Raw genomic sequence first — 11,715 nt, 5'->3', positions numbered from 1 at the left:
CTGCAATCATCCCCATCTGATGTAGTGGGCTGAGGGAGGATAAGAGAGCTCTGCAGGCAGCGGACCAGCTCTGTTTGACAGATCGAGATAAATTAAGCGGTAAGATTTTAAAAAAGTAAAGAATAGTTTCCTGCAACCTTTTGATGTCAAATAATTCCAATGTTGTTCTCATTAATTGTGTAAAACTGTGTCTAATCACATTGTGTACACAAACACACCCAAAATGCAAGATCATTTTATTTTTCATTCCAAAAAAGGTAGTGGACTTAAAATGTGCTCTTTTATTAAGTAGTATTGCATTTTCTCTTTTACTCTAGTCTACCAAAGTGCATTTATATGGTGACCCCATTGCAATTCTTTTCAGTAAAAAAATAAATGCATAAAAGAACAAAACATCTCTAATGGCTCTCACTGGAAATTATCTCTGTTCAAGTCTCTAATGGTGCTGTCAGGAGTGAGATTCAAACCATTAAGCAATTTGTGGTGAATCAGGGCACACAGAAATAAATTGAATGCACACTTGCTGTGGTTGAAACTTTTCAAGGCAGATGGAGAAGAATATCCTCAAACTATATTTCCGACAGAGAGGATCAGACAAACCAAAGCACCACCATACTTGGTTTTACAAAAGGCTTAAGAAAGGAGGATATTAACTACATTCCCTTTCCTCTTCTATCCTGCCAGGAAAACAGAGACATTTCTATCAACAAGGCAGATACGATAAAGCAAAAGGTGAAGGGAAAAAATAGTCTCTTTTTATCCTTTAGCATATTTAGGTTTTAGGTCAAATGTAATACTAAAAATATGCCGTAGAAGCCCTCATGACTCTTGGCACTTTGACGTCTTTATGATTTCAGAGTGTTTATTTCTAGGCTTCACAACATCCACCATGAAAATGAACATGATGAATTAATCAGTTGAGCTTTAATGGTTGCATTTATGAGACTTCCTGTCGGAGCTTACTATGCCTGTGCCAGACCTCAATCACAAGCCTCTGGGTTAACAACGAGGATCCCCATTGGTGTCCTCTGGCATTGTTCATCAGTTTTCTTGCTGTACGTCAGTGGCACAAAGAGAAAAAAAAAAGAATGGGATTTTTTCTGCATAGCAACCCAATTTTCATCCGGTAAAATAACTATATTAAATGTGACTTCAAAGGCTTTCACACCTAATATTTATTTTATCAACATTTTAAAAAGAGATACGTTTAATTTCCTGATGCAGGATTTTCATACGTTTGCCCTCAAGCTGGGGCATGCTATCAGCATTATTATTTTCTGCCATCTATTAAAACCCATTTTCAGATGTCAAATCAAATGTTTGTCACCAGAACATATTAATAATAATATATTTTAAATGTGGACCATTTTTACGTTCAAAATATATTACATTTTTCTATTTAACACAAATACATGTTTATTTAGAAATACCTAGTGACTCTACATGCATTTAAAAAAACATTTAAATGATCTTTATAATAACAAAAAAAAAGCTAATGGAAATAAAAAACAAAACATATCCAACATAAATTAAACAAATGCCACATGCTAGCTATTAAGCAAAATACATTGTGATGTAAAGGTCTGCATCCATCTGCCAAAATCACACACACAAGCACAGCTCCAAGCTTAAAAACACAGATACAGTGAGAGCAGCACAGACTCACTAGCGTTAGCTCCCTCAGCAGCTCTTCACTAGTAAGGAACTTCACAAACTAACAGTAATCACGCAGCTTGGTCAAAACATCAACGCTTACAATCACACACAATCAATAGCATCTGCTGCAATAACATTGAAAGGAAGTGCCTCCAATTTATCTTTATTAAATCAATATGGATTTGATAGCCTTACCTGCAGTGGGGTTCTTTGCCCAGTGTTGGAGCTGTAAGTGTCTAGTGCATTGGGACAGGGGGAGATCTCTGGTTCACTTGTTGTTTGTCGGGGACGGGGTAGTTTGCTGTGTGGCTGGAAGCGACACTCCTAAGGGCCCACTGTGAATAGAGGTCAGGATAATAGACACAGTCACACAACAAAGACTGATAATCCTGTCTCGCCCCACAGCTCCCGTGTTGCAATCAGACATTTTAAGGGCAGTTAAGCTGCAGCAAGGGGCGGCTGAATGAACCGCGGTTAGGAAAGACTCCCAAGCTCCCATTATGGACAGTAACCGGTGTCAATTCGCAGCAATTAGACCACTCAGATGTGTCAGTAGACAGGCCTCAAATTAATAAATAAATAACGTCGACCACAAGTGCTCGCTGATATAGCCTTTTGAGTCATTTGAGTCTCCCCATGGTGTCTTTCAGTGCAGAACACTTAGTCCTTCAAAAAGTGACGAGGTGTACCTTCTCCTCCCCACTTATCCGGTATGACCTTTGAGTGGAAAGAGTCCTTAGTGAGCAAGTTGCTTAAATGTGCTTTCACTGGTCGTCAGAAATACATTTGTTTAAAGCGGCACAGATCCTTTGATGCTGGTTCATTACGAGTAGGAAGTGCTGAGATAAACAAAATAGTAAGCAAATCCACTTGTACTCTTATTACCTGCACTACACAATACAAACCTGACTTGAGGGTTCGTAATAACTTGAAAATTGTGTAATGTAGCAGTAAAAATAATCAATAAATGAAGGCACGGGACACATGTATCTCTAGTCTGATACTGAAAACTGTAGAAATGTGCCGACCAAGGTTGTTGCCTTAGGCCTTAGAGTAAAGAGGAGCAAAAGAGAAGCCTCGGGCTGTCCGCTGTGTTGTCTCTACAACGCAATGTTTTTATGAGAATCATCACACTCAGGAGGATGTAACCTCGAAGTTAGACCTGGTTTTTTTTTGTTGACACTTTTCATTTGTGTCTGAAATCATCACAGTAGGTAACAACTACTTCTCTAAGTGGGTTTGACTTTTTGGCTAGAATATGTATTCGAAAAGTCTACTTATCTTTAACAATTTTGTGATCTTAATATATATTGATAACTCTAGAGATTAGTGTCTCTGAGAAAAGTCAGGGTACATATGATTGACATTTAATGACCTACTAAATACAGATGTTTGTTGCGGCAGTTTTGAATAAAAATGTACTTTTTCATCATTATTTCAAGTCCTATACCATAGCCTTATACACAAAGCAAAAGAACAGAAAGCTGTGGCTCTTTCTGTGGCTTTGAATTCGACTTGGAGCACTCAATCAAGAGGAAGTCATTACTTCAGAATAAGGGGTAGCTATGCTTTGCTGCTCCACTTCAACTGAATACCTCAGCTTTCACCAATGCATAAATAATGTGCCAACTGTCTTTGATCTGTTGGAGGTGATGCCTTCACAGGCATGTGGACACCTACCTATGAAAGAAAAGGCTGTGCTCTGTCCAAAGATGTGTCAACAAGCATCACGCTCACAGAAATGTACTGAGAGCAAACCAGGAACAAAGGTAGAGCTTAGGATAGAAAAGGGCTTCTATAATGCCAGAGTAAATTACACATGAGAATGTATTTCTATTTTAACTATGGTTGGAAGCAACGATTATTTTCATTATCTATTCAGATTCAGATTATTTCTGGATTCATTCACAAAATCCTTTGTATTTTATTTGTCTGAAAACATTAAAAGATGTCACATTAATCGATCATTTTCATCCCAAAAAATGACAGGTTGAAAGGAGTCTAATGCTTGGAAAGTAAGGACTCTACTAATAAGTTTGAATAAAATCTCTGGTTAAGGCCAGAAAATATTCTTTCAGCAGAAAAGAAATTACAATGACAGGTGCCAGCAATGACCCCCCCCAAACAAAAAGATTCAGAGAAAGCCCCCTGCAAAAGCCCTCTTCTGTTTCAGAAGGTCAGATTTGGTGACTGTTCCTGGACAGTCAGACACTGTGAAACTACTAAAAAAGGCACAAAAAAAAAAAACACATAGTACAGAGAGCACACAAAGCCATCCTCTGAGAGGTCAGAGTGAAAAGACGTGCTCCTTTCAGACAGAAAGAAAAACAAAAGTCTGGGTGACTTTCAAAACGCCTGCTTTAACCAAAGAGCCCAAACAGTGTGAAATGAAGGGTCACTGTGTAATAATGGCGATATTAAAAGCTGTTATAATTGCCTCTCATTTCCATTTCAGATTTAAGCAGAAAATGGCCCAGCCCTCACTGAGGCAATTTATTTAATCCTTATTCACCGCTGTGAGGTGGGGAGGAAAGAGAACCGAAGCTGCAAGAGGCATTTTGCTACAGACAAGTCTTTTTTTATATTTTATAATACAAATACTTCATTATTAAAGTCCAAAACTATGAAGCAGAATATTTTGTTCAACCGTTAGGACATCTAGTGAAATGTCTTTAAGAGCAAAATACATCTTTAGTTCTCTCTACGTTGCAGTGATTGAGGCCGAAAACAGGTTGAGTTTAGCCAAGGGAACCTATTAGCAGAGCTTCCCTTGTGGCTGAACTTCCAAGGAGGAAGTAGGAAAGGTTCTTGTTCTTGTTCTTCTTCAGAGTTGGCAGTAATGCCGTAAGCATCCTCTACTGGTAATTTTTTTTTTTTTTTTAAACACTTCAAAAGCCCAGTCCCTAATGAAACACACCAGAGAGGCACTATCCTAATTAATACACAACCTGAATGAAAAACCCATATGTGTATACTAGTGTTCAATCTTACATTAGAATCATATCTTACCTTGCACAATATACTACATGTATTAACTCAGGGGAATAGTGGATTCCGCTGTACTCGATATCATGATGTATGCAGATGCCGGTGTGTAAAACATCTGTGTATGTTTACGCAGCTTTCTTTTCTCTCGATAGAAGAGTTCATCCGTGGAGGCATGGGAAATAAAGCCAGGCATTATGGATGAGCCCTTCAGTGTGGATGCACTAACTGAGTACATACAGTTAGTGATGAAGACAGCATGGCTACATCTCAGTGTAAACTTTGTAACTTGGTTCCTTTAGAAATGCAATTCAGGTTTAAAACAGTATTTTTTACTGATTTATTCAAGAAATACATTTTATTTATTACTGATATATTTGTTTTGAATGTTTTATTTTACCACTACTCTAAAACCCCCCAAAAATTTAGTTTACCATCATATAAAACCAAGAAAAGCATATATTCCTCATATTTGAGAAACTATATGACCTTTTTGTTCGAAAAATGACTGAAAGAAAATATATTTTAACTGTTTATAAGCTGAAGGTTTTGTGTAATCTGCATGTTGTGTTCAAACCATTACAGCAGATCATTTGAAAAAACCCAACCAATAATTCGGCAAGTTTAAAGTGCAGATGTGTCCCGTAAGTAAGTTAAAAACATTATACAACAGAAATGCTAAAGTTAGCAATGATCGTCCATTATGAAGACTGGTCATTGACAAGTTTAACATTTAAAATGCAAACAAAAGTAAATAATAAATGGCAAAAATAATGCAGCCATGCCAGGCAATAAGCAGTTAACTTTCCACACAAATAAAATATTAATTTAAGGCAAAAAATGTATCTAGTATTCAAGTCCAAAGTTGTGACTTAAAATAAAATAATTCCCGAACCTTTTTTTTAATATATATATATCGAGATAGATAGAGAGATAGACGGATAGAGAGATAGAGAGATAGAGAGATAGAGAGATAGAGAGATAGAGAGATAGATAGATAGATAGATAGATAGATAGATAGATAGATAGATAGATAGAGAGAGAGAGACAGATAGACAGAGAGACAGAGAGACAGAGAGACAGATAGACAGATAGACAGATAGACAGATAGACAGATAGACAGATAGACAGATAGACAGATAGACAGATAGATAGATAGATAGATAGAGATATATCTAATCTATTATATATATATCTAATCTATTCACCCCAAGGTCAAGAGTAAAAAAGTAATGCTGTAGTGTTTGGGCAAACAATATGAAATAGGCAATATTTACCAAAAACAAGAAGCACTTTAAGCCGTGCAGCTGCCGGTATTCCCCAACAACAGCGGCGGAAATGCAGCCTTAACCATAACACAGATTGCTGGGCCAACTAAAAACCACCATGTGGGTACAATAATAACTCATTGTCCATGGATACATGGGCTGTGGCAGTAATCTTCAGATCGCCTCAGTGAGGAAATATAGATATTTGTAAAAGCACTGAGGGGATTAGGCAGGGTTTTCTACCTCCTGCGGCCCAGGGCCTGAGTCCTGCTGCGAGCACCAGGAGCTCTGTGGAAGTCTGCGGAGGAAGGAGAGGATTTGACCTTGCGGCTGCATTATTCTGATATGACCCAAACAAAGCCATCAGCATGGGACCAGAGTAGGGGGTGACGTCTCTGTCTGTCTCTTACTCTCCCTCTTACAAAGGAGATGAATGTATAGACAGCATTTACAAGAACATCTCGGTAATGTTACGTGCAGAATGGAAATTATACTACACTTTAAAACAACAGATTGTAAAAGCATGTATTTGCTACGACTAAAAGGTATCATTATTTCTATACATGGGGTCTGCACATTGTTTAAAAATGCACATTCAGTGAGAGCATTATTTTAAAAATGTACAGCAGTCTCCTGAACAGGCTTTCCCCACCCTATTAGCTCACACTGCTGATGTACACATACAGCTATTAACCCTCACAGTGATTCTCCAGAGTTAATTTCTAATGAAAAATAAATTGAGTTGCTCCCTACACTTTCATAACATTTCCTCCTCAAAATAAATGGGCTCCTTTATGAGAAAAGACACACTGTTGTTAATGATTTTATAAGCAGGGAGCCCACCTGACATCCTGTTTTCTATTACTGTTCTTTATTCAATTTGCAGGGCGCGCTGCAGGTGACCTAACCTATAAAAGGGCACTTCAAATTAAATTATCAGAGCTCCTTGAAATTTTATAAATTCAGAATCGGCCTCACAGAGGGATCTCATACCAGAAACTAATGGCTTCACCTTTAGCTTTGCATAAATCAATTGCACCAAAGGTTAGAACACATCATGCCAGGATATATCAATGCAGTTTCCAACATCATAACATGTAGTACATTTGGAAGTGCCAATGGCAGGTGTATGAGGTCATACGTTACAAAGTTTGTGTCCTTGCATTATGCACACAGCTATGATCACAGAATCTGGTCTTTAAAACTAAACATATCACTGTATTTCATTTAAAAAGGGATATTGGCTTTGAGGGTTGATACATGTAAACAGTACATGGTTAAATTACACCTATAATACAATAAATCTATAAGTATGTTAAAAACCTTACAATTTGTTAACATCCTTTGCGTCAAACATCTGAAATGTGAATGTTGACTGCTGTTTTTGTCTTATAAAATTGTAAATTGACTTTCTCTTGGAGTTAATGAAGCAAATGATCCATTTGAAGACAATACTTTTTTCCTTTTTTTTAAGTTGATGTTCTTTTAGTAATATAACGTTTCCATTCAAAGTAAAACAAATAAACAGAATAATGAACAGTGAAAATAAGTGTTAGTTAATTACTTTATATAAAAACTAATAAATTGTGCACGTACATTACATTTACCGTACACATAAAGGTGTAGATCTACTGGATGGATTGTAATTATTTAGTGGAAATGCGTTTGTCATAAGTGGTTAAACTATACTATACAATGCAGACTTTAATGCAATTTCCTTAACAATATAGTTTGAAAAACTGAACATAAAAACAATATTGATAATCTTATGTGTGCAGTTGTTGCAAGTGACAGTGTGAAGCTTGTCACCTCAATAGGGTCCCCTTTATACTTGAAAGAGCACAAGCTCTTTCAAGTGTCATTTTGTTCCAGTCGCTAACCTAACAAGGGGTTGGTGGCAGAAAAAAAAGGCCCAATCAGTAACACTTGTTGCACCTGAGAACATGGAAATGTTAAACTTCTGTGTTTGAGAAAATGGAAAACATTGTCTCGTAAAGAAGTCGGGAATATGGATAGGATCATTCAACTGTGTTCAATCTGAGTCAGGACAAATTCCTTTATGAAGCAGTAGCGCGTGAAGGAAATTCATTTGTAAATTGCACCCGATCTTTGGAGGGACTGCTCCCTTTTCAAATTTCAGTCTAGATGCAGGATTGACACAGAACAAAGTCTATTTTCTATAAACAAGGGATTTCATCTGAGTTCAGTTTATTTCAGTATTTGCCAATAGTGCAACAAGCACACAACTAAACTGTTTACAGTTACTTTTCACAGCAGTATTCTTTGCCTGTTATTTGAGTCCCAGTGATAAACATTGATTTCTTTGCCTTAACTCACTAACCTTGATGACATGTTTGACCTTCTACACACTTAGGAGGGACAACGTTTGATAAAGCACTTTTGTTATATCTAGCAAGACATGAATAGTCTATGCGCATACGGGAGTCATCTACAACATGACAGTGAAACAGAAGACAAAAAGTTTTAAAATTAAGAAAATACTTTATTTTGTTTTAGCAAATTGAAGCTTCACTGGCCTTCAACGCACCAGTGTAACGCATGGACAAGTGTGGCCCCGGAAACCTCTTAAACCTAACTCATTTGAGGAATCGCTACTTTTAAATCATGCAGGCTTTTGGAAAATGTGTGTAAACAAAATGTTAAAGGGCCACAATATTACTATACAACATTCACTAAATATTACTGGATTACATTGGACTGCAGAATATTGTTTATAATTTATTTCAGTTAATTTCATTATATTCAAATTCATCTGTGCTATCTGACATTAAATAAAACGTTTATCGAGAGGAAAACATTGTCAAGCAGAGTCAGGATCCCTTACTATTTAGAAAATACACCAATGAGGCCCTTCACACTTCACATGATGGCCATGTGGCACACTCTCATGCTGAGGGGGGGAAATGCTGTGGGCTTTATCCGGATGTGAGAGGAAGCAGTCCATAACCTGACTCCTGACCAGCAGGCAGCTGCTTGAACTGAGTGCCCCCTCCCTGATTTCCACTCCATCTCTAAATCACTGAGAGCAATACAGTGTATAGGTGGCTAACACACACTTATTGCAAACACTTAATCAACCGAAGTTCGAAGGTGTAACAACGGTCATGTTAGAAAGAATATTTCATGTTAGAGGATGACAACAGCATAATATCATAACCTCTGGTGTCTGAAATCATTCACACATTCACTACTCTATAAAATTGTCATTTAAAAGCTAAAGTGAACCTTTATTTGAAATTTCAGAGACAAATAGATACATTTCCTAATTTACGAACAGGTGAGCTTTTGCATTTCTGTAAATGTGTTAAATATTTGTGCATCTTTATAATGTGAGATATTGTATTGTGGTAGCATTATGAGAAAGTCCATGCTTTGGATACCAGGTTTTTTCATTCCATAGGCGTTTTCCAATGCAGACAAAGCGTCTTTTGTGCGAGGTCTAATATAGGAATGTTTTAGAGGGCTACATAAGGCATACATTTCACAGTTTGCAAGGCTTAGCTACAGCTCTCTTTTATCTTTTTTTTTTTCTGTTGCATTTCAATTTACTTTTGCCCTGTAGCTATCCCCCGCACCCTCCAGGCTATGAGCTTCGTAGGTTTGCATCCTTAGTTAAAATGGAAAGATTCACACAAATGCCAAACACATTTAATCATTTCCTTGCTATTGCTGGTAGTTGCTGCTATTGGTTACATATCTCCAAGCTCTTCATCTTAGCCTCAGTATTTCTTACTTTATGCAAAGTTGTATAATATGGTACAACTATTGAAATGCCAGACGAACATACATGTTGGATCGTGTAGCTGCACTGACAATAGGACCAAGGCAAATAATGTTATTGCATCTTTGTATTTAGTTAAATTACACAACATTTGAACTTCATTCCCTCACTGTTATGTAGTCACCCACACACCTTGTTAAGGTGGCAACATAAATATTTCCCACCATAGTTAAAGTCAATTTTTAAGACTGCTTTAATCTTACCACCATGATGTTGGTCTCTTGTGAATAATCATATCTGGTCCATTTCTGTTGATAAAAGTCCACCGATGCTTCCATCTTGTTATTTCCTCTGGTAGTAAAACAGAAGAGACAGCAGAATGCTAAGGTAATTGTATTTGGAACATGTAATGCTAGATGGATTGGCAATTAGACAGCAAGTTAAACTCGCTAGCATATGCACAATAATACATTTCATAATACCTCTTCTTAAATAATCATGTTCCGGGTGTTAAATCCCGGTTACACCATAAAAAGGCTTGTGCTAGCATCTGTAAGACATAGGGACTGACGTTGTCTTGAGCTAGCTAACGTGGACGTCACTTTAGCTGGCGAGCTCAAAGCTAACATGCTAGCGAGCCGAACATGCCAGCACTTAGCGCTTACAATAACGGTTAACGGTTATAGTAACTTACTTCTAGTATTATTCTCTTCTGGGCCGTTAATGGTTATCTATCCGTTTCAAGGACTGTACATAACTAGATTAAATAAAGAGTTTACAGAATAGGATTTTAACAAAAACGCTATCGAGGCAAGCTCATTTAAGCACAATAAATAGGTAGGATTTATGTTAATCTTACCGTTCTCAAATCACTCTGCAAAACCATTCCTCCGTTTGAGTTTGTATTTGTAGAGTGGAAGGCCAAATGAACTGGATGGTGACACACAGCTAACATGCTATGATAGCTTCCTCCGTTGTGGTTTTATCTCAAAGGTCATCGCCATTTCCGTGAAGGCTTGCTTTTGGTCGATCGAGCACATTCGGTGTCAAAGTTCAAAAAGTTGAACTAATGCGAAAAAAGAACCTGAGAAATAATATGATTAATGTAAGCTATTTTGCCGGATACATTTGTAACAGTTAATGGTTGTGTGTGACATAATTTCTAAGTTAGAAATAAACAAATATATAAAATGCCACTCTGGATCATCAAGTAAACAAGGCTAAAGCACGCTTTAAAGTCTGCCAATGGGTTGCTATTTAATTTCAATTGAAGTAATTTTACTCATTCAAATTGTTTTTGGGGTATTAACAATGATCTGCTTCCAGTGGAGAGTCCCTGCTTTGCTAAACCCTTCTAGTTTACTATTCACCCAGTTTGATCAGCTTATTTATTTATTTATTGGTTGATTTAATAATGCAGTAGGCTTGTATGTGTATTTCAGGTTGAATCTTTGGTCTCCAAAAGTAAAGTTTAAAATGCCTAAGCTGACCAAGTTGCTTCTAAGGTTTCCTTTTTACTGGTCAGCCAAATTACTTGTAAAAGACTCATGAAATTGTGGTGATTTGTTGACTTTATAAGAGGATATACTTGATCCTCTTATCTTCCTCTGACAAACGCTGACAAAGTGACTAAATCTCATTTTCAACCAAAATTGAAGTGACTGACTTTTGCTCTTGTGTTGCCTGTCAGGTGTTATTTCAGTTTTAGGGTGGATATTTCCTCTGAGTGAACTGCAGTCTGTTTTGTGAAAACAGCTCGGTCTTTACCTACATTGAGTGTAATGTAAATGTTGAAGGCTTCTCTACTCACACAGCAGCTGGCAACTCTGAACCCAGGCAGAGGGCGTACTTTGTCTCTACAACCTTGTGTACTGAAATATTCAAAAGCTCCAAGTTTATGAGTCAGTTGCTGCCATCTGTGCCCCAGCGTTCAGTCCTCCCATCATGGCTGAACATAAGGCCAACATCAGAACAGATATGTGTGAGAAGTGTCAAAATAGATCCTCCAGTGTGCTCTGTATTGCAAATCTCAATATCGCCTGAATAGCATAAACAACACTCTTC

General features: G+C 37.3%; 1 long non-coding RNA gene across 1 annotated transcript; it reads right to left on the bottom strand.

The window, feature by feature from the left end:
• Window positions 1-281: 281 nt before the first annotated feature.
• LOC134870044 (uncharacterized) lies at window positions 282-10,674 on the bottom strand. The gene is made up of 4 exons (XR_010166491.1): window positions 10,511-10,674; window positions 9,915-10,002; window positions 1,852-1,991; window positions 282-1,053 (listed from the first exon to the last, which is right to left on the bottom strand). It is a non-coding gene; the product is annotated as an uncharacterized LOC134870044 (long non-coding RNA).
• Window positions 10,675-11,715: the final 1,041 nt, after the last annotated feature.

This window comes from Eleginops maclovinus, chromosome 9 (assembly GCF_036324505.1).
Source record: "Eleginops maclovinus isolate JMC-PN-2008 ecotype Puerto Natales chromosome 9, JC_Emac_rtc_rv5, whole genome shotgun sequence".
Classification (NCBI taxonomy): domain Eukaryota; kingdom Metazoa; phylum Chordata; class Actinopteri; order Perciformes; family Eleginopidae; genus Eleginops; species Eleginops maclovinus.
Note: the sequence above shows the minus strand (reverse complement) of the source record. Positions and strands in the feature narration are given on the sequence as shown.